Source organism: Anas platyrhynchos, chromosome 13 (assembly GCF_047663525.1).
Source record: "Anas platyrhynchos isolate ZD024472 breed Pekin duck chromosome 13, IASCAAS_PekinDuck_T2T, whole genome shotgun sequence".
Classification (NCBI taxonomy): Eukaryota; Metazoa; Chordata; class Aves; order Anseriformes; family Anatidae; genus Anas; species Anas platyrhynchos.
The window spans coordinates 3,789,431-3,816,412 of NC_092599.1; the positions used below are offsets into that span (position 1 = coordinate 3,789,431).

General features: G+C 42.7%; 1 long non-coding RNA gene across 1 annotated transcript in view; it reads right to left on the reverse strand.

The window, feature by feature from the left end:
* LOC106019716 (uncharacterized) overlaps positions 1–26,761 on the reverse strand; it is a 131,023-nt gene extending 104,262 nt beyond the window's left edge. Inside the window, exons 1-2 of the long non-coding RNA XR_011812473.1 lie at positions 26,607–26,761; positions 17,639–17,886 (exon numbers count right to left, since the gene is read on the reverse strand). This is a non-coding gene — a long non-coding RNA (uncharacterized lncRNA). The remainder of the gene's footprint in view (positions 1–17,638; positions 17,887–26,606) is intronic.
* Positions 26,762–26,982: the final 221 nt, after the last annotated feature.

Here is a 26,982-nt window from a genome sequence, read left to right on the forward strand (position 1 = left end):
ATTTCCCAGATTATATCATCAGCTGTCAAGGAAAGGGCTTCCTTTTCAACTGCTATTCGTTTTATTGTGATACATGGTACTGGTTTCAAAGAACAGTGATTTAGTCTGCTCTGTAAATAGAGTTATTGACTGGAATGTATTTTACCCTGCATTGCCATTTGCCTTTAACAGCACTTTTAATACCCTTGCTGCAGTCAAGCCCTGTAAGACGATGAGATGATGTTTTTGCTCCATGGTCTTTACAAAGATTCTTGGTACAGCCCAATCCTTCAGCTCAGAAGCATATTGAAAAAGAAATAAAGATGCCTGTTGCATATCAAGTATAGCTGTTCCTCTTTAGATATTCTACTTTTGGGGCCCAAATCCACAAATACAGGATGCACCTGCAGCAGGGGGAATAACCTGTCTCCAGGCTGGGGCGGGATGGTGCTGCATGAGGGGACAGCTGAGCGCCAAGCAGAGGGCAGCCCTCGGGCAACACACTGCTACACGGCCAGCTGCAGCCTCCTGCACTGCCAGCAGCATCTTTCCTGCTACCGACTCTGTGGCAGCAAGAAAATCCCCGTGTCTTTTATAGTGGTTGGTGGTGCTTGTGCAGACAGTGAAGTGAGAGTAGTCATATCATAGCCCTATTATTCTGGGCAGGGGACAGTGAACCTAAATTGCTTGCAAAGGTCTCCGTGTTCTGGTGTAGCTTAGGAAATATTCTTTCCTTTTAACCGAGGCACGTGGTAGGTTCCTGAAGCAGAGTTCCATAAATCAAGTTTTGCTGCATCCTGACTCCTCTGTTGAAACTACACAGAAGTACTTTTGATAGCTCTGAAGAATACTGAAGCAAGAATAACTTCCCTGTGAAACAGTAATGGTGCAAGCAGCAAACATTCCTGCTACGGGGATTTTAAATTACTGAGCCCGTCAACTAGCTGCTGCAGTGTGAAAGCCAAAATTTTTAAAGAAAGTGAATGTGTGTGGTCTGGGAGAAAGCAGAAGGGGGCGGGTGTCTAGAGCTGAACTCTCAGAACAAGCAGAAGAGGTTTATTTTAGAAGAATATTGTGTTGTCAAGTTGCTACAAAACTTCCCTCCCCAGTGCTGCTACCGCCGTATTTATTAAAGAAATCCAACTTTTCTTCTAACTTGGCAAGGTCTAGCGGAGAGAGGAGCAGCAATAACATTCTCTCCGTGTTGCTCAAGATGCAAAGTCAAGCACCTGAAAGTTAAAAATGCCACAGCTGAGATTGACTGTGCAACCTTAATTTGCCCCCTTGTGCCTGTGCATAATTATATGGTCTCTAATTAAATGAACATGAGCTTCAATTAAAAGATCCTGCCTTGTTCAGCAGCACTGGATGGATGAGGAGTGAAGAGCATGTTTGTAGGACAACTTGATCTTTCAGGATCTCCCACTTGCATGCTATGACAGCAAGAACAGGAGGGAAGCAAGAAGTTGGTCTCATCTTCATGGAAATCAACAGAATTGTCCTGCTTTTAAAATCAAACTGAGGTATTTCAACTTGAAACAAAATAAAATATTTTAAAGGAGGTGATGTGGGAGTTACATTTTTTATTTTTATTTTTTATTTTTTCCATTTGCAGCACTAGCCCATGGCTTTAGCATCAGTTTTGGTTATGCTCTGAAATTTACTGCAAATCAGAACCATTTAATTCCTAAGAATGCATATAATTTTCCCCCCCCATTCATAAAGTGAAATGAAGCACTACTGTTCAGTTCTTAATTCAACTACTGTTCTGTTCTTAATTCAAAGTATAAAAGGAGCAAAGTGAGAAATGCTTTGTACTTGGAATGAACAGAAACAGCCCCTAAACAGACACGGCTGGTGCACAAACCTGGGCTGGAGGCTCCTTCCACCCCCTCCCAGCCCAACTCTCCCACGTTCACTTTGCTCTTCAGCTCATCTCACACTCTGGGAAGTGGGCAACGCGAAGCCTCAAGCCAACAGAAAATGAAACCCATCCTGGGATAAACCTGATGAAACTGAGCAGCTCTGCCCTTACCTTCCTTCAGCTCCAAAAGGGGCTGCAGCTTCAGAGTAATTCCTCCCTCCCCCCGCAGCTCTTACAAGAGCCACAAATCCCTGGTTACTTTTGATTTACAATAGAGGCAAGGTCATCCGTATCAAGAAAAAAAACAAAGTCTATATTTTCAGATGCTGAGATACAATTTATCATAGAGATCAATGACACTTTTATTCTCTATAGAGATGAACTACCCATTTTGCAGTAAAATTATCAAAGGGTTTTTCTCCTTTCTGTTGCAGGAGCTGCATCATTTGAAAACCAACTTGTAACAGAACATTTTAGCATTAGCATCCAGCTCTTCCAGCTGCCTCTCTAACACATAGCTCACTTTTCTTATATTAGTGACCAGAAGAAAAGGGAATGGTGAAACTGGTGAAAAAAGATCCGTTTTGGGCAGCAGAAGGTAATACTAATGGTACCCCCTGAGTCAAGAGGTATTGCTGAGCCCTTTCAATTAAAATAATTGCCCCTTCCCAGCTCTCAGGCTGTGCACCAAAGCAGTCACCTCTGGAGACACACCAGTCTGTACCAGAAGCTGTCATGATGTATTACCCAGGAAGTTGCCCAGCATTGCCTTTTTCCTAACAGGATATGAAAAAAATAAAGTCCTATTTGAAGTTCTCCGCCAGAGCCCAAACATTTGGAGCACTGCTGAGCATCCAAAATCCAGTTCAGGCATTTTCATATACAAAGACTGGCTGCTTGTCCCCTGCTTTTGAGTTTATTTAGGAACTGTCCAGTTGCCTATTTTTGCTGGAATAACAGAAAAGCTCTGTAGATCTGTTCTGTAGGATATACATAACCATATGCCCGTCACAGACAGGCTTATTACAGCAGTAAGTAGGGCTTAGCCTTTGCTGCAAGCTCAACCAGTTTCATTCTCTACCACCTCATGAAGATACAGAGCCATCCACAAGCACCAGCTACAAACACTGTTGTCAAAACCACTGACGTGGTTATAACAGTAGGAAAAGAACATTTCTTTGTCACCTTTTCAAACTGCATGACTAAGCTAGGAGGGAGGTGATGAAGCCTTTGGTGGCACACGTCATACCTGTGCCAGAGCTGTGCCAGCACAAACTCTACAACAGAAGCAGCCTAAATCTTCTGAGAAGTAATAATGTGCATGCCCACAGCTTGAGCCACAGTCTTTGTCTTCTCTGCCCACTGTATCCTATAGCAAGATAAGTCTATTAAAAGGATTTCTTTTTTAAGGTACTCCTTTCAAAGCACATGAAATTCCTGGTTTTATTGATGGTTACTCAGGATTAAAACCTTATTCAAATGAATTTCCCTTAAGCTATACACTCTCCCTAAGCTACTATCATTATTTTTAGTAAAAGATGTTTTTTGGGATTTTTTTTTCTAGTGTTTCAGCTCCTTTGGTATAAATTTACAATGCATGTTCAGTATTTTTGACCTTACGTTATTCAAATACCGTCACTTCCAAAATGATTATTTGCTGTTTACTGATCTCAGGGTTGATGAAAGCAAAGTAACTTTTTGCCCCTACATGTGTACAGTTCTCTCCTGCTTCTGCAGACTTTTCTGCTCCAACTGCCATGGACAATAAATACCACGTCTGGAGACACCAGTGCAGACAGCACAGCACTTGTTCATAGGGATTTCCTTCCTTTGACAACTTCCAGATAATAAAAGTTGAGAGATTAAAGGGAACCTTTTTATTCTCTGTACAGTTCTGCCAATTAACCACAATTACATCCAAAAGAAAAGAAGCTCACTAGACTTTTTAGCAGCTTTTATGGCCTTGCCTCAAGCTATTTGCTCATTCCAGTTCTCAAAACACCATCTCCAGGCAGCAAGAAAACAAGCAGCAGGCACATCGTAAGCAGCACACTTTTCCTTCAGGTACTCATCCACACGTCAAGCAGACCATTTCGGAGAAAAATAACTTCCTTCTTCATATTTTTTCAGTGGCATTACATTTCATTTGTGTTTGCCCAGACTTGTATGTCAGTGGCTAATATAGTGGAGGTATAGGTATACCTCCACCATGGAGGTACTTCTGCGTGGCATTTTAAGGAGAACTAGGATTTTAAGGATACTACACAACAATAATCAGGATGTCTTAAATATCTTGAACCTTCCTGAATAAGTCACTTTGTAGTACAACGTGAATGAAAATCCCTATAACACAATGAAAGGCAAATATATATATATATTAAAAATAAGGTCCCCTATTAAAAGGGGAGTGGGGCCCTGATTCAGCTCTTAGTGCTCTGTGTTCATCTGCAGCTACATGAAGAGAGCAAAACCAATGCGAAGTACCATCAGGACCACCTGCTTGTTCTATTTTGCAATCACTTTACAATCAGCCTACAAGGTATTAAATGACTGCAAAAGTGCATGGCAATGGAAAAGCAAGGAAATAGAGACACCAGGAAATCATACGCTTGATCCAGCTGTGTCCTGGGCCCCATCATTTTTGATCCATAACGCAAGTTTGTAGGAGTGAACCACTCAGCTTTTAGAAGTGAAAAACATCATTGGATTTTCTCTGCCTTCATAGATCATCAGGGACATTTTAGGACAGGTGCTGCTTTTGGCTGAAGTATTGCCCAGAGTGGAAGCACCAATCTCCCCCGAACAATCTGCATCCCTGCAAAAGAAGCACTGATCTGCTCCCCTGCCATCAGCAAAATACTTGCAGTTTTTGATTTCATGACTTTGGCCAAGCCAATACCCAAAGCATCAGCTATTTAACCTTCCAAGATCAGAGTGAGATCTGACTTCTGTAGAAGTTCTGTGGAATTATTCCAGATTTTGCAAGACAAAAATGCCTTAAAAATGAAGAAACCCTGGCTTCTGCAAATTAGGAATGGACTAGTGGAAGCAAATCATCTAAATATTTTAAGGATGAAGGGCCAAAACAAAACAGATTTTAAAACTGTATATTCAAAATGTTAATTGATGTTTTTATTATTATTATATTATCTTTTCTCCTGGACTGGGAACTAAATTGCATGATGGAAATGGGAGTAAAATAAATAAATACATGGAACTCACACTGTGTATAACTGATCCCAAACTACCCCCAGCTGTGCATGCACAAGCTCTGCAGGACTGAGTGCTTCCCTGACCTATAACACGGGGCTATTCCACAGCCTTGCTGCTCCAGCAGGTCCTGTCCTCTTTACAGGACGTGGCCAGCAGAGAGATGTCTCCAGTGAGCTGGGTAACACCAACACGCCCAAGAGGCAGCACCACTTCCAGCACAGTCCCAGTCTCCTCTCTAGGGATTTGCCAGTTTGTCCTTCCCTCCTCCAGGCCAGGCAGCCATAAAACCAGCAGGCTGGATCCTGCAGCTGTAAGTGACAGCTCTGCAGTGATTTAATAGCAAATGGAAAAGCAAGGTCTCCTCACTGAGTGTCAGCTTCATCATCTGCCTACCTAACGGGCTGTTAACAAATTCACTTCACAACAAATGATTACAGGAGAGACGTTATTGCACAGGCTAGCAGAAAAACATACTTTTTTTTTTCTAACAAATAAGCCAGGTTTTCTTTTGTCTGACTTCACCAAATCTCCTATTCTTTACATATTTCATAAGTGGTCATCCACAAGAGGGTCAGCCTGTGAGATTCAAGATCTCCTTGTCAAACACATGCCAGAGTAAAGCAGTGTTTCAGTATTCAGAAGCCAGCGTTAGATTTATCAGAGGTAGCAGCAGATGGGGGATCATCATAGGAAGTATACTTCCTAATTCACAAAACATATGTGCTGATGTAATGTAGCACGGTTGCATGATTTTTATGTGACTTACAAAAGAAAAAAATTTTGTACGTAGGATATTGATTTATGGTCACGTGTCACACTTGTTACATATTTTACTTAAAAATCATTGCAAAACCGTGTACATTAAAGTACACTGGATGAAATAGAAGGCAGTATCTTGTCTACATACCTTTAATGTTTGCTTTTAGATACAACCAAACCCAAAGCTGAAAGAAAAAGCATGAAAATGGAGTTTCAAAAGCTGTTGGAAGAAAAAAAAAAAAAAAAAACACAAACCAACTATGAGATAAACCTGAGAAGAAACAAGTATGAGCTGTTTGCAGTTTTAGAATACACAGCACAAGCGGGCAGATGGCATTTCACAACTCCTTTATAATTCAACGTCTACAGCTAAGCCATATGTATTCCCAAAACTCCCACCAGCTATATAGAATTGCTCACATTACTACGGACTTACGTTTCCAGGTGCTAGATGTTAAAAGCAGAAGGTAGTTAAGGCTACTCATTTGTTACACCCCAAACTACATATTCTGGAGGTCCCAGCCCCCGGTGATCATTTACAGCTTCACCCAGGTATAACATCCCTAGAAGATGGGAGAGCAGACAGTTGCCTGCTGGCACGGTGAGGCTAAAACACCAGAAACAACCCAGCCCTACCAGCGATGTACTCAGCTGACTATGGACATCCACCAGACCAGAACACCCTGTGCATAAGCCACCCTCCCAGCTGCTCCTTTGCTGGAAGGAGCTGAATGTTTATTGGCATGAAGGTGTTTATGCAGACCCCCTGTTACACCACCCAATGGAGCTCCCCACCAGCCTTGTGTGAGCTGGGGGCCCAGACCAGAACTCAGCTCAGCCTCTGCTCAGCTCTGGCTTAGAGCAGCAACAAGCTCCAATGATTTATAGATCATACATTTAAAATAAAATTTAAAAAAAAAAAAAAAAAAAAAGGATGAAAAAAGGAGGAAAAGACTTCTTCCCCTATTGCCTGGTACAAACAGGAGCAGTAAAGCTCTTCACAGAAGTGATTAGAAGTGGCAATAAACAGGAGGCAAAATTCATCGAACCTTGTTGTACAAAGTTAGCCCTAGAGAGAGGGAAACACCTGCTGTGGGAAAACTGAAAAGAGAATATTTTTCTAAGGTAGCACATAGTATAGGGTCGTGGAGCCCATTATCACTGCTAAATAATCACCTGGGCATGAGCTCTGCAACGCAGTAGCATTTAAGACAACTGGAGCAGTGGGGCTGGAGCATACCGAACTAATGAAAGCAGGAGGCAGCCCTGCTTTTTTTTTTTTGTTCCTGCTGCCAATCCTAACAGAAGCAGAAAGAAAAATAAGCATAGGTACCCACACCCAGGAAGTCTCTATGCAGTACAGTGGGAACAAGGAGAAGGCAGGCGCTGGAGCACTGCAAGGTGAGTGACGGGTCTGGAAGCGAGGCCGGTACCAAAATGGAACCCAGGCTCTTTCACATGAGCCTGCACCACAGCTCACTGCTTGCTGGAAACGAGGAACGTGAGCTCCCCCCTCCAACACATGCTCTGCCAGCAGTTGTCTTCCTGACAGACACACGAACAAACCCTGCTCAGGCTGACAGCCCATAGCAGCAAATGCACTAAATTGGCCTCCCCCTTTGGCTTTCCACTGGAAAACTCACCCGTGCAGTAGAACCCAACATTGCCACTTACTTTACTCACTTTCTTGCAGCACAATCAGATTCCAGCTCTGTTTGATCCACGGTTCTCTTTATAGGCATCTAGTGTTTTAATAGGCTCTTCTTGGCGTCTTCTCACTTTGGAAGCAGTTACCCCATCCTCGTACTTTGTGATACACATTCAGTGGTTTTGTGCCTTTGTTCTCTTTTACATCTTTAAATCCTTGTATTGTGTTATGCCAACACACCGTAAAGTAAGGAATCAAAGCCATCATTCAATGCAGGGAATTTTTTCATTTGTCTTTCTGTTCCTCATCTTTCATTAATGATGCACAAAGTCTTATCTTCTGCTTTCTTAATCCTTTACCCTTCTCTACCCTTTCTACTTTGTGATGTACGTGGACTTTTGTGTTACAAACTCTTCAAAGACATCATTACTCTTTACATTTTTATGCACTGAAATATCTTTGTAATCTATGATCAAAGACTTGCTATATCTGGCTGCATTCATTTTCTTTATTTACTCTTCCTATGTCAGCCATTTTTATTTACATTAATTTTGTTATGATGTTGTGCTTCCTGAGCCATCAAATCAGGAAGACCAGGCAATCCCAAGTCATGTTAGCAAACATACATTAGTTAGAGACATTAAGCAATACCAACAAGCCAGACATGAACATAATAGATGAGGTGGTCACATAGTCTTGAAACAGCAAAGCTCCTACTATGTTAATTCTTATTTCCCTTAGGGTGACTAGCTGGTGACCCCAAACCACCACCCATATCCCTGTGAGCTTTCCCCAGAGCCCATTCAGCTGAATCATCCTAATCCCTACCGCCCTCTGGATGCAACTCCTATGGTATATGCAGTCAAAATGTGGATGCTTACACCACAACAAAGATATATCTGTTCCCAGAGCAGTACCGCATGAATTATGGCATCATAATGTGGATGAACCACATTTTTAATCACTGAATTTTCTCCATCATTTCATTCATCTTTTCATTTTTGGTGCTTGTGTGAATGAAGACTGAACACGAATTACCATTTGGTCTAATCAAGTACACGGATGATCACCATTACTCCACAACTAGACTACGAGGTCCAAGGAGTGCAGATTGGTAGCTTTTTTTTTTTAAGCCAGCAAGATATTGAACTCCCTTTGTAGCTTTAAACCATACACATTCTTTTTGATTATTTTTTTTTATATTTGTTCTCCTGTAATCCATTTCTGACCTATTCCTTTTCTTTTTTTTTCCTTATTTTTAAATTTCCTTAGCTTTTCATTTCACAAAGCTAAAATTTCCACTTACCCCATGATTGCCTCCACATTCATGCATTAACCTTGGATACTGAACAAACTTGATCATAAAAGCTTTCTGAGCACAACATTTCATTTGAAAACGTGCATCTATGCTCTGAAACATTTTTCAGCTCTTAAATGTTGTATTATGTAGCCATTTGATTTCAGGGTGGAGGTTACTGTGCTACTTACATGCCTTCTACATCAATATATCTGGTTTAAACAGGTTTTGTTTGGTTTTGTTTGATTTTTTTATTTATTTTTTTTTTTGTTAGGTTTGGAGTCTTTTTGTGGGTAGGCTGCTTGGACAGTGGATGACTGAAATGCAGTTGTACAGGTAACCAGCACTGCAACTAATGCACCAAAATAAATTGTTTTATAAGTAAGGTGGAAGTGTTGCACAAATGTTATTAAACTGCAATTTACAACTATTTTTTAAAAGCCCATATAAGAAAGCACACATTTATTTAGCATCAGAACTGCATTATCGAATCTCAGGAACATCAAAATAAAATATGCCTAAAGAATCAGCAGGCACGTCGATGAAAATATGCATCTGTATGCTTTCAGCCTAAAAATATGAACTACAGAACTCAACAACCATATCCAAACTACTGTGAAACAGGTCTTTTGAAGATTTTCTATCACTAACTGGCAGGTTCAACAGCTGCTAATTTTAGCAGCATTTGTTCTACATTGTTTGTGATTCTGTTGTTTTTTAATGTGATTCCATGTGTTTACAAAGCAACAGAGAATATTAGCTATACGCTGCCTTGCTCCATCCAGGCATTTAGTAGCACACAAAGCTTGATTTTATGTCTTATTTGACTCCTCCATAGCCTGGCTTCCCCACAGAACCTAATCCAGGTTTAGAATTATTTTAAACTACTCTACTGAAGTCCTTCTTAATTTTGTTTCATAGCAAGGTTGTCACCAGCCTAGCAAGGCAGCCACTTTTGTTTGCAAAAGCACACTCCTACCAGCAAGAGGAAATACTGCTCTGAAAATCTCTGCAGACTACAGATACTTTACAGGGCACCTGAATGTGTCCCTCACATGCCAGTGCAGAGGTATTTCATCCCTGAAGACCAGCAAAAACTGACTAAGTAGGTATTTATACCCTGACATAGCGGGAGCCATTAAAAAACTGACAACTGCTACACCAAACAGAAAATGCAGCAAAACGCCCTGGTAAATTTAATTACTGCAAGTAATAAATGTGCAGGTTTTATTGGTATTCCCCATCTGCAGCTCTGCAAACTCTGTGAACAGCAATACTTTAAGCCTGGCATCACGTCTTGGAAGCACCAACCCCGCTGCAGAGGGTCAGGAGCTCGCTAGAGATGCCACAGAGATGCTACCCCTGGAAAGGAGGAAACAGTGATCAATTGTGGGCTGCTGCAGTGAGGCAGCACCTTCTGTCAACATCAGGCCTCAGATCAATATCCCTGGACATAACCCTCATGCTCATTCAGCTCTTTAGGAACAAAGAAGAATGACATATATATGGGGTAAAGTTTTTCTCGCCTAATGTAACGCTATGGATGACCACAAGATCAGCCACTTGAGTCAGGCAAAAACCTGCATAAGCAGTAAGTCTAGCTTTAAAGTGGTAGAAAAAATAATAATAATAATAATCTCCTTTATGCATTAAAAACAACAGTACTCAACTCTTGCAGAAGGGATAGAAGTGTATCCTGTCAAACTGGAGCACTGACAGGACCGATACTCTTTTAAAGCAGAGTGAGACACTGAAAACATCAGTCTTTGGAGTTAACATCTCACAAGTCAAATTCTGCCCCGGGACAGCAAGCGAAGTGCAGTGGGAGCACTCTATATGCTTTTTATGGAGAGGAGAAAAAAAAAAATCAGAATTCAACCAGTCGTCACTGATGCTGGGCCAAAAAAGCTTTCTGGCTGCAGCATTCTTCTCTGCAAGGTCAGAGGTGAGCACGATACCTTTATTATTGCTCATAGCTCATTTTCCTTGAATCATGTATGAATACAATCCAAGAAGCTAATTAAAGACATAAAACTTCTCTGGGATTGGATTAAGGGTTGTCACTTTGTTCTTTACTGTAGAGGGATAATTTTTTACAGCTTGAAGCGAAGTTACATATTTTCACAAGACAATGCAGAATGAAAAAGGGAAACAAAGAAATACACACTTTACCGAAAGCCAATAAAAGGGAGACAGATTAGCTCTCAATCACACAGAAATGGGTCAAAGTAGTAAATCTAACTCTGCAGATCTATAAAGGAAAGATCCATCTTTGTCTCTGCGGTTTAAGTAAAAGTTTGACAAGAAAGTTAATAATGGGAAAAAGGAAGGAGGATTTATAAAAATCTTTTTGCAAAAGTAAATAATTGAAACAAGCTGCAGACCTCAGGAATTATTGTGGCTCTGCTTCAGCATGGAAAAACCATGCCTGAATTTCGTATGGTATGCAGAATGCCGCTAAATGCCAAATGCTTCAGAAAGCCAACTGGCATGAAGATGCAGCAACTTCAGAAGCTCCATGACGTTACAAGTATTTGTCAGAATTTTCCTTCAGCCCTTCCACACCTCTGCACTCATGCAAAGCTGGGGTAACATGGTGCAGCGTGTTTTGTAAGCACAATACTTTGAGCCCAACACCTCCCTATGAATTTCCTCTCCCTTGACTGCCTTGTAGCACCTGAACCACACCACACGCTTCTCTAACGTATTTAATTAAACCTCGCTCTCCCTTCTTTACACAAGACTGATGATGGGAGGGAATTTGCTGAGAAAGATCAAGCCGTGCTCCGAAGTGACAACCTTTCCTAGGAGAAGCCCCAGGCACACATCCCAAAGAACAAAGTCTCCGAGAAAATAACCGTGGCTTAGGTAATAAAGCAAATTTCATTCTGCTGTACTCAGGTGGTCATTTCCTTCTGCAACTGCAGTGCGGAAAGGTTTATTTCTGGCCCTGTCACAGAAGCAATTTCCATAAAAATCTTTCAAAAATGTCTTCTCTCACCTTAAACCCAGGCTGCTCAGCATTCAGAAACTCAAATGCAAGACAAAAAAAATAAAAAAATCTCATGCACTCGAGAGTTAAACCGACTGTTCATGGAAGGAATTATCCTCTGTGGGCAGCCTGGTAGAAGCTTTGAAGTTGGGAAAGCAACCGGTTTCCTAGCACCAGCTGGACTTTTTTTAGCCAGCAAATTTGCAGCTAATTCAGTAGTTCAAGACATCAGCAAGAGCTTCATGTTTCTTGCTTTCCCTCTGGCACATCACAATTTTTTCCACTTTTGTGCTAAAGGTCCCAGGTTCGCTACCATGCCCACAGCCCACACCAGGTTTGTGGCGTGGCTTTACCATGTGAGAGTCAGACTTCTTCTGGAATCTTCTGGACTGGTTTTAAGGGATCAAATGGTCTACTTCAGTCCCAAGTTTTTAACCAACGTTTTATCACTGCAAGTTATATCACTGCATGCCCCTACTTTTCCAGCAGGATACTGAATATCTGCATTCCTCAGCTGCGAGTGACTGGTAAATCGTCCCGGCTTCTGCTGTTGCAGCTTTATTTTCCCACCTTGATTAACTGAGCCTTATTTCCTCAATCTGCTTAGCGAGATACCTGATTCCCCAGAATCCTAAATTGTTGCTCAGAAATGAGTGCAGATTATTTGGCCTGTCTACTTATCAGCTTTCAAATGCTAATCTGAAGTGATGACTACCTCACGTTTTTATGTTTTGTCTTAGCCAAGATTGTAATTTCAAATATTATCTGATTATATTCCTCCCCTGACGAGTTCAAAAGAAACAAAAGGCAGTAACTAAGACGCAAGCTTTAATTGCAGGAGGAAGAAAAGGCTCTGCAAAGGGTTCATGTGGCAAAATCAGCAACAAATGTCATTTTGTCACAAAATAGATTGTCACGTCAAAGAGCGTGTGCAAATGAGGGCTGAGCATCTTCCAGAGCAAGAAAGCACTTGCACACTGGCTGAGAGATCCTGAACTCGTTATAAAGAACTGAAATACACACAAAAAAAATAGCACTCATTACTGGAACGCCGGGTATTCACAAGACAAGCAGGGAAAAGAAGTTGGGAAAGGTAGAGGAGGTAGGGAAATGTCAGGTAAAAAAGGTCAAAGACTGAAGCTGTTTGGATCCAAGTCACTAGGGAAAAAAATAGTAAGATTGGATATTCTGAAAGCCTGCTTTAGAACCCAATATCATTTTAAATGTACATTCATTCCCAAATTAATGTTCAGTATTAGGTTTAATTTTATCCATGACTTTTGTTACTATGGAATACCAATCTCCCAGCACAGGAAAAAACGTTCTGCTAACAGTACTCGTTTACTTTAAGCTCGATAGCAAACATATTTCTAACACCGCTGCTGAACCAAAAATTGGTGATGGATGTTATTTTAGATGTCTGAGAAAGATACTCTGGATCAGGAGAGATACAAACCAACTGGAGAGAGTAACAGGAGCGCAATGAGGCTAATCGGAGATTCACAAAGCATGACATGAAGGAAGATTAAAAACATTTAGAGCCGTGTGCCCTAAAGAGAAGGCAGCTCACGGGGAGGACCTCAAAGTCTTCATGAGGGGAACATAATCTTTTTTTCATACCTGTGACGGATAAGACAAGTTGCTCAGTTTTTTGGCCTCATTACAAAACGAAAGATTTTGGGAAAATGTTAAGAAAAATCTTTCTAATGGCAAGGATGAGGAAGCAGAATAGATTAGCTGAGTCTCTAACATTGGAGATCTTTCAGAACGCATTGAATAAATATATGATACGATTAATATACCTTTGATCCTGCCATGGGGCTGATGAGTTACATGACCTCTCCAACACCCTTCCAGAGTATTCTACCATAATTCTCTTACGCAGTTGCTCAAAAACATAGGAACCAAGTTGATAACCAAAAATGCTGTTTCCAAGATTATTATTATTATTAATTTAGGAACTTGTAACCAATACAAGATAAATCTCATTTTCAGGTACCACAAAGCTGCTGGTTTCCCTGCTCTAGTTATCACCATCTTTAAGTAGCTGGGAACACACACAGAATTTGTGGTAATTTCCATTATTTGGTTTGCAAGCCAGTTCTGAAGGGTGGCTGATCAATTCCACTGGAAACGTGCTAAGGGGCATTTCGGCAAAGTTGTTTCTGTTAAAATTACCCTTGAAATGTAGAGATCTTTAAATATTTCAAGCTATCCACTTCAAAGCCTTTATTTCTGCAGAGGCAATAAAGGTCAAACATAGCTTGATACATAAACCAGGACATCCCTGAGAAACAAACAAAGGGTTTCGACAACATTTTGGAGGAGATCTCGCATTTAAATTCTCCAAGTCATTTTCTGGGAAGGCCTAAATCATTCATGCTTAGTATCTGGTTGAGTTAATTCTCACCTTTAATGCAGCCAGAAGGCTCCCATGAACCAGCTTACTGATAAATAGAATGTCCAGCATTTTTAAAATCTAGTTCATGGCAGTAAGAAGATTTAATATCTTTTCAATAAAGATTATCTCCACTTATGGGAGTCATTTGTTCTAGAGGAGTATTTTAAAAAATGCTGGCAATGACTTTAAAGAATCTATACTAATGATTCTTGTCCAGTATATTCTGAACACCTGCGCTTCTGCACATCTGCAGTTTGAACCCTGTTAATAAATCTTCCAGGCACTAGGAATAGAGGGCTTTTATAGTAACTTAAATCAATGGCAATTTTGACTTAAATATATTCTATTTGGGGCACCGTCAAGAGGATTTCGAGTTTTGATTGTTAAGTATGGCTAAAACTGACTTACATTATGATAGACCATGAGGGCGCTTCACGTTCAGCCAAATCAAAGCATCCTCTTGCTCCAGAGATGTATGTTACACTTCAAGATCTCTCTATCTTGCGTAGCATATAGTTGCCTCTCCACTACCTCGACCCCCAAGCAAAAATATAACAGAGCTGAGTTGTCTGCAAGCTTTCAAAGCTCATGACTGAAGAGTAGAAGATGAAAAGCTGTCTGCATCATGCCCCACGCTCTGCTAGAGGTTAGGACTAGGTTCTGTCTCCAAGCCCGTGAACTGAGCTCCATTTACTCAGCATCACTCAGTTTTTCTGTGAACCTATTTACGATGTGATCTGTTTTGATCACACAGGTAAATCATCTAGATACCATTTAAATGAAATTAAAGCTTCAGCTTTAATCAAAGCAATCCTTTTTCGTGTTGTAAGAAGGCGCTGCAGGAGGATCTGGATAGGCTGCACCGATGGGCTGAGGTCAACTGTATGAAGTTTAACAAGGCCAAGTGCCGGGTCCTGCACCTGGGGCGCAATAACCCCAAGAAGAGCTACAGGCTGGGAGAGGAATGGCTGGAGAGCTGCCAGGCAGAGAAGGACCTGGGAGTGATGGTGGACAGTCGGCTGAATATGAGCCAGCAGTGTGCTCAGGTGGCCAAGAAGGCCAACGGCATCCTGGCTTGTATCAGAAACACTGTGACCAGCAGGGCTAGGGAGGTGATCGTCCCCCTGTACTCGGCTCTGGTGAGGCCGCACCTCGAGTACTGTGTTCAGTTCTGGGCCCCTCGCTACAAGAAGGACATCGAGGTGCTTGAGCGGGTCCAGAGAAGGGCGACGAAGCTGGTGAGGGGCCTGGAGAGCAAGTCCTATGAGGAGCGGCTGAAGGAGCTGGGCTTGTTCAGCCTAGAGAAAAGGAGGCTCAGGGGTGACCTTATCACTCTGTATAAGTATATTAAAGGAGGCTCTAGCGAGATGGGGGTTGGCCTGTTCTCCCATGTGCCTGGTGACAGGACGAGGGGGAATGGGCTAAAGTTGCGCCAGGGGAGTTTTAGGTTAGATGTTAGGAAGAATTTCTTTACTGAAAGGGTTGTTAGACATTGGAACAGGCTGCCCAGGGAGGTGGTTGAGTCACCATCCCTGGAAGTCTTCAAAAGACGTTTAGATGTAGAACTTAGGGATATGGTTTAGTGGGGACTGTTAGTGTTAGGTCAGAGGTTGGACTCGATGATCTTGAGGTCTCTTCCAACCTAGAGATTCTGTGTGATTCTGTGTGATTCTGTGTAAGTTGCATACTTTGATCTCATTGGAGCCCAAGCTTTAAATCCTTAGGGCCACTTCACCATGAGCAGCACATGGTTCTGCTCCCCTGTTAACAGATAACTCCTGAAGCACCAAAACCACATCTGACTTTTTTTCCCATCCTGGTCACTACTCCCTGAATCATATGAAAAACTGTGAGAGCATGGAAGACATGCTGTGCCCTGGGGCTTTCTGGACATGCCTGGGTACAGAGTGCCAGAGGGAGATGCATGCAAAGCACCAGGTTGGGCAGTCCAGGAGCAGCAGAGAGAGACTGCAGCACAGCAGAGCCTTTCCATCACCTTGGCAAAGGATTCTTCTAGAGGCAAGGGAAAACCCTGAGCTTGAAAGTGTGCTTCCAGAGGAAAACAAGCCCCACAGAAAAAGATTTCCAATTCCCTGACAGAGGAAGGAGCAGAAAGAGTATTTGTCAAGCAAACAGACAAAAAGAAACTATAAACAACAACCATGAGAAAACTGTCTCATTATAGGATGCTCACTTTAGGACTCTACACGTCATTTACTCTCCCCATGTCAACTGTCTATGTTGGTGAGGAAAACTGCCACAAATGAATTTTAAAGGATCTGGCATTTCACAACTATTTGAGATTTGCAATAAAGGTAAGTGTTGCAAAACAAGATGCCGGTAGCTTTTACAAGAATCAGCTGAAGCAGCAATGGCAAAAGTTCACGTTAAAAATTCAGTTCTTGCATCATTAGAAGAAACTGGACAGTGAGAAGTATTGACTAGCGTTGTACAGTGACAGAGGTAGATAAAATCTTCTCCCAGATCCTAGTTTTACAGCTTATTTTACCCTGCATTGCTCAACAGAAGGGAATGGTCACGTAAGCTGCTTTCCTGAGCAGTTTGTTGACTACCTCCTCTGTAAACAGCTGTTAACGCTGGGTAGCAGCTTTACCACTTCAATACACTGCTACAGGTTGCGTCTTAGTTACAAATCCCTTTCAGAAAGGGAATGAAAGAGGTTATTACCTTCACTAGTTCACTTACCTTGCTAAGATACTGCACTTTGTGTTTTTCGTCCTCTCTTTCCAAGAAGAAAAACGTCATGAAACAATAACCATCCAAGTACTTCAGAGCATGTGTGAATTTGCATTGTTTAACTTTTGCTCTAGTTAGGATTTTCAACACAGCACTGTACTATACACCTCATGGACTGAAATTATGCTTTTGAGGCTACTTTAGCTATCATTTAAATATGCATTGATTTTTTATTTATTTTAAAGAGATGCATTATTAATTAACAGCAGAACAAAGAAGCTTCCCTGGAATTAATCCAGTCTGTCACTGAAAAGCACAGGCAGGATGCCATCCTGAACAAAACCACTTAGTAACCCAAGGGCAAGACTCCACGCAGGAAGCTCAATGGCCAGCCTTTCAAGAAAAGTCTATTAGGACAAAATCTCTTCTGTCTGCAGCTTATGTTGGGCACAACAGAGTAATTCAGTGACTGGACTGGGGATGGGTAACACTCAGCTTAGTTAAAAGCTGCACAAGTTAAAAGCAGCACAAGGACTGCTTGTATGATTACCCAAGCAAGTTCTATCCTTTCCTCTTCTCCCATCCAAACCACTGATTCCTTTTGAGAGATTCACGGCTCACAGTGACACCAGAAGAACTAGCAAATACCACCCAACATCACTATTCTAGTTCAACAGCAGAATGATGTTACTACTTGAAATATCAAATCCATGGTCCAATATGAGATGTTGAAAAAAGAACAGTGTCCGTGAATTTAACGACTTCATCATAAACTTGCTCACACTTACCTTGTAAGTCCCTCACTGATCTTGCTGGCCGAGTGCATGTGTGCACCACAGAGCTGGAAGCCAGGAGTACTCAGCTCAGTAGAGAACGGATGTGTTTAAAGATGCTTTCTTATTTGTAGAGCCAAAGACTGTCTTCAGTGCAAATTAACACAATCTGCATGCCATTCGGGCTTGTGCTTGCTGACAATACCAGGACAACAGTCGGGGATGCAGAGAGAAGTTTTTTTCAGAGAAAACCCAGCGTGGTCCTGCAAATGAATGACAGAAAGGACAGTTAGCATAGTAGCCAATGGAGAAGTACTTCACCCTTCTTTAGGACATTACATTGTTTTTTAAATTTAAACACGTGTAAAACAATAGTCACTTATTTTTTTGCAAGAGCATAACGTTTCAGTTAATGGAGCATGAGCCACAGGTTGCTCAATAGAGCAGAAAGCAGAAGCCTATTAGAAAACTGTGCCTTGTCTGTTTGCACAAGACACAGACCAGAATCAGCTAAGAAGTTGTGACAGAGCAACCCAAACACACACCTACAGCCCCACTTCAGAGCACCTGAGCACAACTGTTGCTCACGACGCAGAAACAACTAGTTATTAACACCACTTATTTTGAAGGGTGCCTCGTGCTCATGCACAAATCAGGCAGGCACAGCTAAGCAGCCGCTGCGCACCAGCCATCTAGGTGCATGGGTGCATGGTTTTCAGCTATTAGAAACGCAAGGGAACACGACTTGGCCCCACTGGCAATGAACGAGCATCAGCTCACTCGGATTGCAAGTCACTCCAAAGACCAAGTGAGTCTGCCCACAGCCTCAGATGCCTACACGTGGCTGATACTAGTCAGCCTCTCTCTTAAAACCCATCACTATTCCAGAGAATTCGGGAGTTCAGCACCCAATTTACCCACCACATCAGATGCCTGTGATGAAGAGCAGGCTGCACTCCAGATAAACATTTCCATGTGCAAGCCTCTAACTTATGCTTCCAGCTGACTGGCCCACACAGAATCCAGACTCTCAGATGTGCTCTACAAACGCATTTGGATGCCACATCACTTTCTGACAGGTGTTGGAAGTAATTCAGGAAAGCTGCATTAATGCAACTTTAAAGCAAGAGGACCCCAGGCTAAATAGAAAAAAAAAATCCAAAGGGAAGTACATACAAATTGACAGGGCTCTTATGTCAGGCTGGTCATTTTGCCTTTTCTCCTCTTCCTTTTTACTTTTCCCTTCCCGAGGGGCCCAGGCATTAGGCTGAGCGCAGAACTGTCAGTTCAGATTTTCAGCCTTAGGAGATGGATTTCCCCTATGACATGAGTCATGCTCGTACTAACCTTTTGCAATTGTATATGTGTAGTTAATCATATGCAGCCACACTGAACCTGATTGTTAACAGGCTGAGTAAATATAACTACACCCTCGTTATCTTGTTTAAAGGTAGAAAGACTAATTTGAATTCTAACTGGAAATACTGATTCAATGAATAAGCCTGAAATGTAGTGGTTTTCAATTACACTAAGAAATTGGTCTTTTGAATTTCCAAATTATGCAAGGCAAAGCAGGTTCAATTTAATCTATACACGGGGATATATTTGCCATCTTCATAGCGCTGCATGTCAGTGGGTGATAGCTAAGAGGCAAATAAGGATCTGTAACGTTGGCTGTTGGTGCCCTCCAGGGGACAGGCCGAGTATAGCTTCCAGCCAAAATAAATTTTTGAGGATTCCAGCATATACGATAAATATTGCATATCAGCCTGCTTTAAAAGCCTGTTACTGCCATTATTCACTTTCTCTCAGAGGACAAATTCCCTCCACGGTCCCACAGACACCGGGATACTTAATCAAACAGGAGCAATTAAGGGAGATATGTATCTATATTTAACTACTCCCATTCCCCTTGCCTAGATTCCTAAGAAAATAAGGTTTAGATACGATCATGGCGTGCATCAGTCCGTCCTCTTCCCCAAACCTGGAAGCCTTTGCCTGGGGGACAAGTAGAGATTGTGAATGTTCTCCGTGCTGACAGGATGCATGAAAACAGGCATCTGGAAATGAAAGCAGCCTGCCTCGATGCCCCACATACTGGGAGGCTCAGTCCTTATACCCACGACAGGCTGAATCTTAGGGCGCAAAATCCTGAGGGAACTCAAGCTTGTAACTTCTATCTGTGGCATGAGCTATTACTTCTGCCCATTGTTGGCTGCAGGCTTGCTTCAGTTTTATGTCAAACAACTGATACCCTCCAGTGTGCTTTGCAACAAGACAGGTGAATCCTTTTCCCTTATAGATTGCAGATTGGTTCCTTTAAATGTAGGGATTATTGATTTTGTTTTTTTCCCCCTTGCCATTCCACACCATAGCTGCCACAAAGCTAGACTTCTGAAAGAGGAAGGAAAAAGCAGGGCTATCAGAGTAAGGACAGAATAAGTCCACACAAGTCCAGAAGATAAACTGTACATCCTATTCATAACACAGCTCCAGCAGACATCCCTCTGATCCAGGATTTTCCTGGGATTAGTGGAACACTTCACTGCCTCCCTGCACACCATTCAGTAACCGCAGGACAGCGTGACAGAGGAGATGCATCATCAGGGCATATTTACACTAGAATTTCTCCTACGTAACATGTTATAAGGATTCCCATACATCATGAAAGCACGCTGCCAGAACAAGGTTTTCTTTAATTTCCAGTCTCATGTGCAATAGTAACTACTCATTAAAGACACCCTTTCTCCAAAACTAGGGCTCAAACCCTTGGTATACCACAAGTGTCTGCACCATATTAAAGTCACGTTCTCCCTTCCCACCCTCACAGCATAAGTTATCCAATAAAAGAAGCCTTCGCTGCAGACTGCTTCTCTTCCACTGAAGCAGGTAGTGCACAACCACTGCGTTTCACATGTTGAATTTTGAGTACCTGCTAAGACTTTTTAGCTTTTGAGTATTTAAACAAAAAGATTAGATTTCCTTACAGGCATAAGCAGACAGGACTGTGCTGGACTCTGACCACCTAGCAAGGCGGCACATGCCCAGCTCTGGGCCCTGTGCTTTCTTCTCCTGAAAGCCCAGCTGCTGCTGACCAACTAACACCTTACTTGGGGCTGCTGAGACTTCCAGAGCCAGCACTGCTGAAGGAAGTTCTACCATGCAAGGTGCACGAAGCAGCCTCTGACTATAGCTGCTGAAAGTCCATGTCATCTTCCCCTGCACACAGGTCTCTGGTCATGCCAAGAACTGAGGCTTTGAAGATGAGGAGAAGCCAAAAAGTCTTTGCCATAATTAATACCAGATAATTGTTCTGATTAGTCTTCCTTCTGCCAGTTACAAGTAGAAATCAAGCCTGCAGAGCTAGTGCAGATCATCTTTATGCAATTACGATTTATGATGAACTATCCAGCCTCAGCAGCACTCCCCAAGCTCCAGCACAACGATTCTAAACGGGAGACCTGTAGCAGCAATGACACAATGTCAATTCCCAGTATTTAACATGCCCACAAGCTAGAATGTACACTCCTGGTTTGCTGCTACATTTGACCACATAGCTCATGGATGAAAAATTACTTCAGAAATCGGAATGGCAGGTAATTAGCAACACATGCTGTCTTCCATTGCTATGTTTTGTTCTCCTTAATTCATTTCCATCCATGTTTTCTCATTGTTTTCAGGGTTTATTTGTAGGCAGCTCCAAACTTGAAAATCAACTTTGCTACTGGCAACGCTACTACATTATTTTTGCAACGTGACAAGTTTGGAGTTCAGAGTGAGCGTAGTCACAGACAGCTGAAAAATGTGACAACGGGCAGTCAGAAACCTGAGCAGATTTCCTAACCTTAGTACCAGTTCAACCTTGGTGGAAGTGCAGCTCCGTCTTTTTACCTCCCAGGCATACTGGGAGACAGACTTGAGAGAAGAGCATCAGGTAATACATAAACCAACACACCAAAGTATCTGACTTCTGGCCCATGGGGGACCTCAGACCTAGGGCTGCATGTGCTTTTTGTGAAGGCAACAAAAAGGAAAATCATACTCCACTGAGCCTGCCTCACCTGAGCCTATTCACTTACATCTAGTCAAGATTAACACAGAAGTTCTGGAAGAGTGATCTCTAGCATATTTCATGCCTTTCACTTGCTGAAGAAAGGAGAAGAACTGAGCATATGTATCTTGATCACCTCCAAACCAATGTGAGGGGCAGTTCAGCAGCTTTGCCTGTGCTGGACACTTGAGAAATGCACCCTCTCTCCAGCACCTGCAGGTGGCATGGTTTTCTTGCCTATTTCTAATCTATGCTCTATAATCACATTCCAGAGGAAAAAAAATGTTCTAGATGAAAAGGGGTTTCAAAGATTAAGTACTGATTTATGATTTATTTTGTTCAAAGCCATCAATTTAAACAATTGCTTTATTTTCCACAGGCTGTGCTGGATTTGATTTAGAAAACATTGACAAGAAAAGATTAATGCTGGAGAGCAGAAAATGAATTAGAGGAGATTGACAATGAAATCCACAACACTGAGCTCTGAGCTGCACAATATGAAGGCTCATGAAAGCACGACTCATATTGATCATAACAGTAGCAAACATCTTCAAATAATGAAGCAGTGCCCGTCTTTGGAATTAAAGTTCAGCTGGTATTTCTACCTAGATAGTATTTCACTACAAAGCTTTTGCAGAATGACTAATCTTTTCTTACAACAAAATATTTTTATCTCTAGTGCCAGGTACTCAAACAGTGCTGACGTAGTCACCCATGCTCCCCCACCTCCAGGTGAAAGAAATTGAAAATCAGTATTTCAGGTGGCTGAAATGGTGCGTGGTCAGCTTGAAACAGCTTTTAAAGTTTTTTATCCACCTTCAAGAAATCAGAATTTGTATCATGTCTTTCTTCACACACCAGCGATTTCAGAAAATTTAGTCCACCATGCAGTGAGGTCTCTGATGTTAGCACGCTGACAGAACCAAGGACTTCACACTAAGATATCCAACTTGCCATTAGTTTTACACATAGTCCCATGCACTTTGGCTTGAGCCAGACCCACTGTAGCTAGCTACCTGCCACAGATTAAATGTTAGAAATCTCACAGAGGACATTAAAAACAGCAAAAACAAGAGTAGAAAGTGCCCCCATAGCTAGTACAGACTGAGGTGCGTACACACCAGAGTGCTGATGTGTATCCGACTACTTCAAATCTACCAGAGATGATCACAGCTGCATGTGCCAACACAGAGCAAGCAAGGCAGCAAGAAGTCACCAAAAAGGAACAATCGACACCAAATAGGGGAGAAGCTGACTGAAATTTCACAGCATTTTTGCATTTTACCTCAGCGCACATCTCCATCCCTGCGGCCTGCCACAGCCCAGAAAACAGGCCCCAGCGCACCTCACCACAAACGAGCCACTGCTCCTTAGGTTTCAAAAAATAAAAAAAATAAATGTATTGCACAGTTCTTGGAGGACTCCCCCCACAAGAAGTCACACAGACTGACAACTTTAGGGTGAAAAATCATCCTTGGCCCAGTGGCACCACTCCTTCGGTCCATGGCGCACTTCGTAGGGCCTGGAGATCCTGCACGGATCCCTCCCCACCACGCGGCTCCAAAGCAGATTAGGCCCAAACAGTTATTGAGTGACTTGGAACAAAACACAGGCTAGTGAGAAGTACATGGGGTAGTTTAAGATGCCATACACCACTGGCCTGGCAGAGGAGTTGATTTAATATACATTTAACTTGATGCTGTTGATGAAAAGAGTCCCTTTTTCTTAATGCCCGACAGTTTGTTTCTGCCTTTCATCCTGTGCCATTTCAAGTGTTGGCAAATTTTTGTCACAGATAGGATCTCCAAAGTGATCCAACTAGGAAAATAATTAGAAAAACAACTTTGTTTCAAGTCAGGTCCTCAGACCATCAGCCATCACCTCAGGACCATCAGGATGCATCAGCCAGCAGAGCCAAGAGGGATGGGAGATGGGGCAGACAAGAAAAGCAGTCCCAGGCCCAACACTCCCATGTCAACGTGTCTCAGACTCCTTGCAGTATCCCCTCTACCAGCCCCATAGCCTATCAGATATAGGATCTCACAGTCTTTACATTGAAAGTACCGGGATGTGGATTGAAGTAGGAAAATACACACAGATACGTTTATGCTTGGTTCGGCTGCCAAGCTGCCTCAAAATGGGGAAGAACATTTGAGGCCAAACCACTTAAATTAATAGCTTTGTAGCCAGCCTGCAATACCTTGGACACAGAACTGAGACATTCATAGCATGTGACAATATTTCAGTAATCATAACTGCTTTTGAAAAGCAAACTGCAGCTAATCAGGGTGGTCTTGTTTCTCTTAAGTACATTAAAAAGTCCTGAGTTCAAGCACTCGTTACATCAACACAGCACTTCTTAGGCTGACAGCGTTAGACTGCATTGAAGGGCTTTCGAGATGCTGATACTCTGTCCTGCGGCCCTATTACCTCATTCAACAGCTAGAAATGGTAAGCTTCTCATTTCTCTGCTCAGGGCCCCTTGCTGCTCTTCCCTGGCACAGAGTCTTGCTGAGCTTGGAAAGCAGACAACACATATTAGAAATTTTAATTCAGATTAGGTATTTTAGTGTGGCATAGGAGTTTCCCAGAGTTTTCCTCCTCCTCATGCTTCTGGCTCCATTAATCAACTCAGCTCTGCCAAAGCATATTGTAGGAAGATGTCTGTAGCTACTGTGGTCTAGGGCATAATCATACCTCAGCAATGAATGCTTACAAGCCCATGTCTCCTCCTTAAATGAGGACACAAGCAACCAAACTGCCTGGCATTTGCACAATGCCGCAGTTAACTCCTCCAGCAAGAGGATGATTCTTGTACTCAAAAGGGAGAAAAGCAAGGGAAGAGTTGGGAGAAGTGCTAGGAAAGATGCAGACCTTGAGAAGAGCTTGTTTCAGAGAGAGGACTCTGGTAGAGAAGCCATGGTAGCTACCAGAGTGCCAGCCTAGCTCAGCAGGGAAGGGGAGATCCACCTACATCTCCAGCAGTTAGAAGTACAGTAAACATTTCAGTGTTGTGAGCAACATAGTAGGACTCAATTCTTCTCCATCTTACCAAGCTCTTCATACCTCTACATTACAGATCACACTGTGAGATACTGCAGTCAAGCAGCAAAATCCTGCTGTGGTAACACAACGCACATTGCTCCCCACCACTCCAGACAAGATGACAGCTCCCACATTGAAGGGATGTATGACAAAGTTTGCTGTCACAGAGCCACGGGGAGGAAATAACAGAATAAAAGCCGAGAAGCTCTTAAGATCAGCAGAATTTGAGCCAGAATAGCACAGTCTTCATTGCTCTTCTCTTAAAGAGCACCCACAACAGCACATCACAGCAAGCTATAAACACATGCCAGAAGCCTCCTCCCAAATATACTCCTTCTCCAGAACCCTAAGACCCACAAGTTGTCACCCACAGCCAGCCCCTCTCATTGAGGGGCCCTCCAGCTCTCATCCCTTTCTCAGCTATGTGTGTGGCACACCTGAGCTCTCTAAACACCCTGACAATCCTCATCTAGCTGATTAGGCTGAAAATAGGCACAACTGTCTTCTTGTTAGCTGCAAGCAGAGCATAGCTAACAAGCAAAAATCTTGTGGCATTTCAATTTGAAAAGGTCTCTTGGTACCTTATTTTCTTCTGGTTTACATCTCCCATGTTTATGGTGGAGGAGATGAGAGGGAATATGGAGCTGAGACACGGTGACAAAGCTGGTAGGTGTGAAACAAAACTATTCACTACATTGCTATTGACCAGTCTGTAGCCATACAATTTAATTTTCCAGAAGATAAGTTACAGCTCCTCTCTTTGATCCCCAGTTATCTAGCATCTCCACTTGTGTCAGGAGTGACTCGGTAACAATCTCTTTGCTTTGGCTGAAAGCAGAAAGAGCTGTAAACACTTGACTGCTTCCTTCCTATCCGCTCTCCTGCAGGCAGCACACACATCTCTGTTGGTGGCTGCACCAAGCCCCTGGCTTACCTCTACCCGTTGTGCCCTCCCTCCTGCGTGAGGCACCTCACAGCAGCTGCGTGGCAGAAGCAGAGCTCTGCACTTGGCTGTGCCAGTGGGCACCGTCCACCCTGGCACTTCCCAGCGCCCAACCCCTTGCACAGAACTGGCTCCCTCACACACCCAAGCATTTCTTTTCTTGTACTCAAATTCCATTTTTCAAGAGCTGTGAGCACCGCAGTAGAAGGGAGGAGCCATTTAGCAGTGTTAAATCTCAAAATATCTTAAATTACCCCCCTCCTTCTGGATCAGTTCTTTCCATTTATATCATCATCCACCTGAGTAGCATGAAACGCTAGCAGAAAGCTGATAATTATGTTTTTATAGAGATTAGATGTTAAATGTTTTCTGATGATGTTTGGAGCTCAGACTTAGGCACACCAATTCAGCAAAGAAAATTATTCCCATTTTCCCCAGAGAAAAGCATTAGTGTCCATTGAATAGAAGGAGTATTTCCCCTGCAAAAATTGCACTGGCTGAAGACCAAGAACAGCCAGATTTCAAGCCTGATCCAATAAGAGATTCACACTCTAAACTCAGAAATTTTCCCCTTTAAATGCCTCTAGAAGAAAGGAAAGAGCTCCTATTGGAATTACTCCTAGAGCCGAAAGACCTTCGGATATCAAGCCCTAGAATTATTCAGTTACTCTGTGCTGAAAGAGCAATTTCAGAGTATTTGTGGAGGAAGGTTTTTAAACATTAATTAGTGAGCCTCCCTCTTACTCCCCAGTCTGTGAGAATATATTCTGCACAAGTGGAATCAAAGCCAAGCTTGTAGAAGAATTAATACTTAAAGCCTTTTGAGGATTTTTTTTCTTTTTCCTCCTAAAACAAAGACATTACTAATTCTCACAGTGCCATCTACACACCACCCCAAGACAGCCTGCCCACACAGACAGGGCACACAAAAGCCTTGCACTCACCCAGCCATAAGGACACGAACAAGACCAGCATCCAGAACCAAAAAAGATCCTGCCGTACTGGAGACAAAAACAAAGATCAAACTTCTACAGCCCTCTAACAGGAGGCAGAAACCATGGAGCAACCCAGCTGCAAGACTGCCCAGCCCCAGGAGGCCTCAAGTAGGGGCCAGCTCTGCTCCCACTCATCCCCTACAGCTTCTCAGCCACCTGTGCCTGCACCTGAGCTGTATCATGCCCTGCAGACTCCCAGGGCACATCCCCCACAGCAGACAGGCTCAAGGGAGATCACCCATCACATCTCCCTTTGGGGAGGATCTCAGGGATACCATGGTGCCCCCCGGGAGGTTGGCCCCCAGGGTATGCTGCATGCACAACA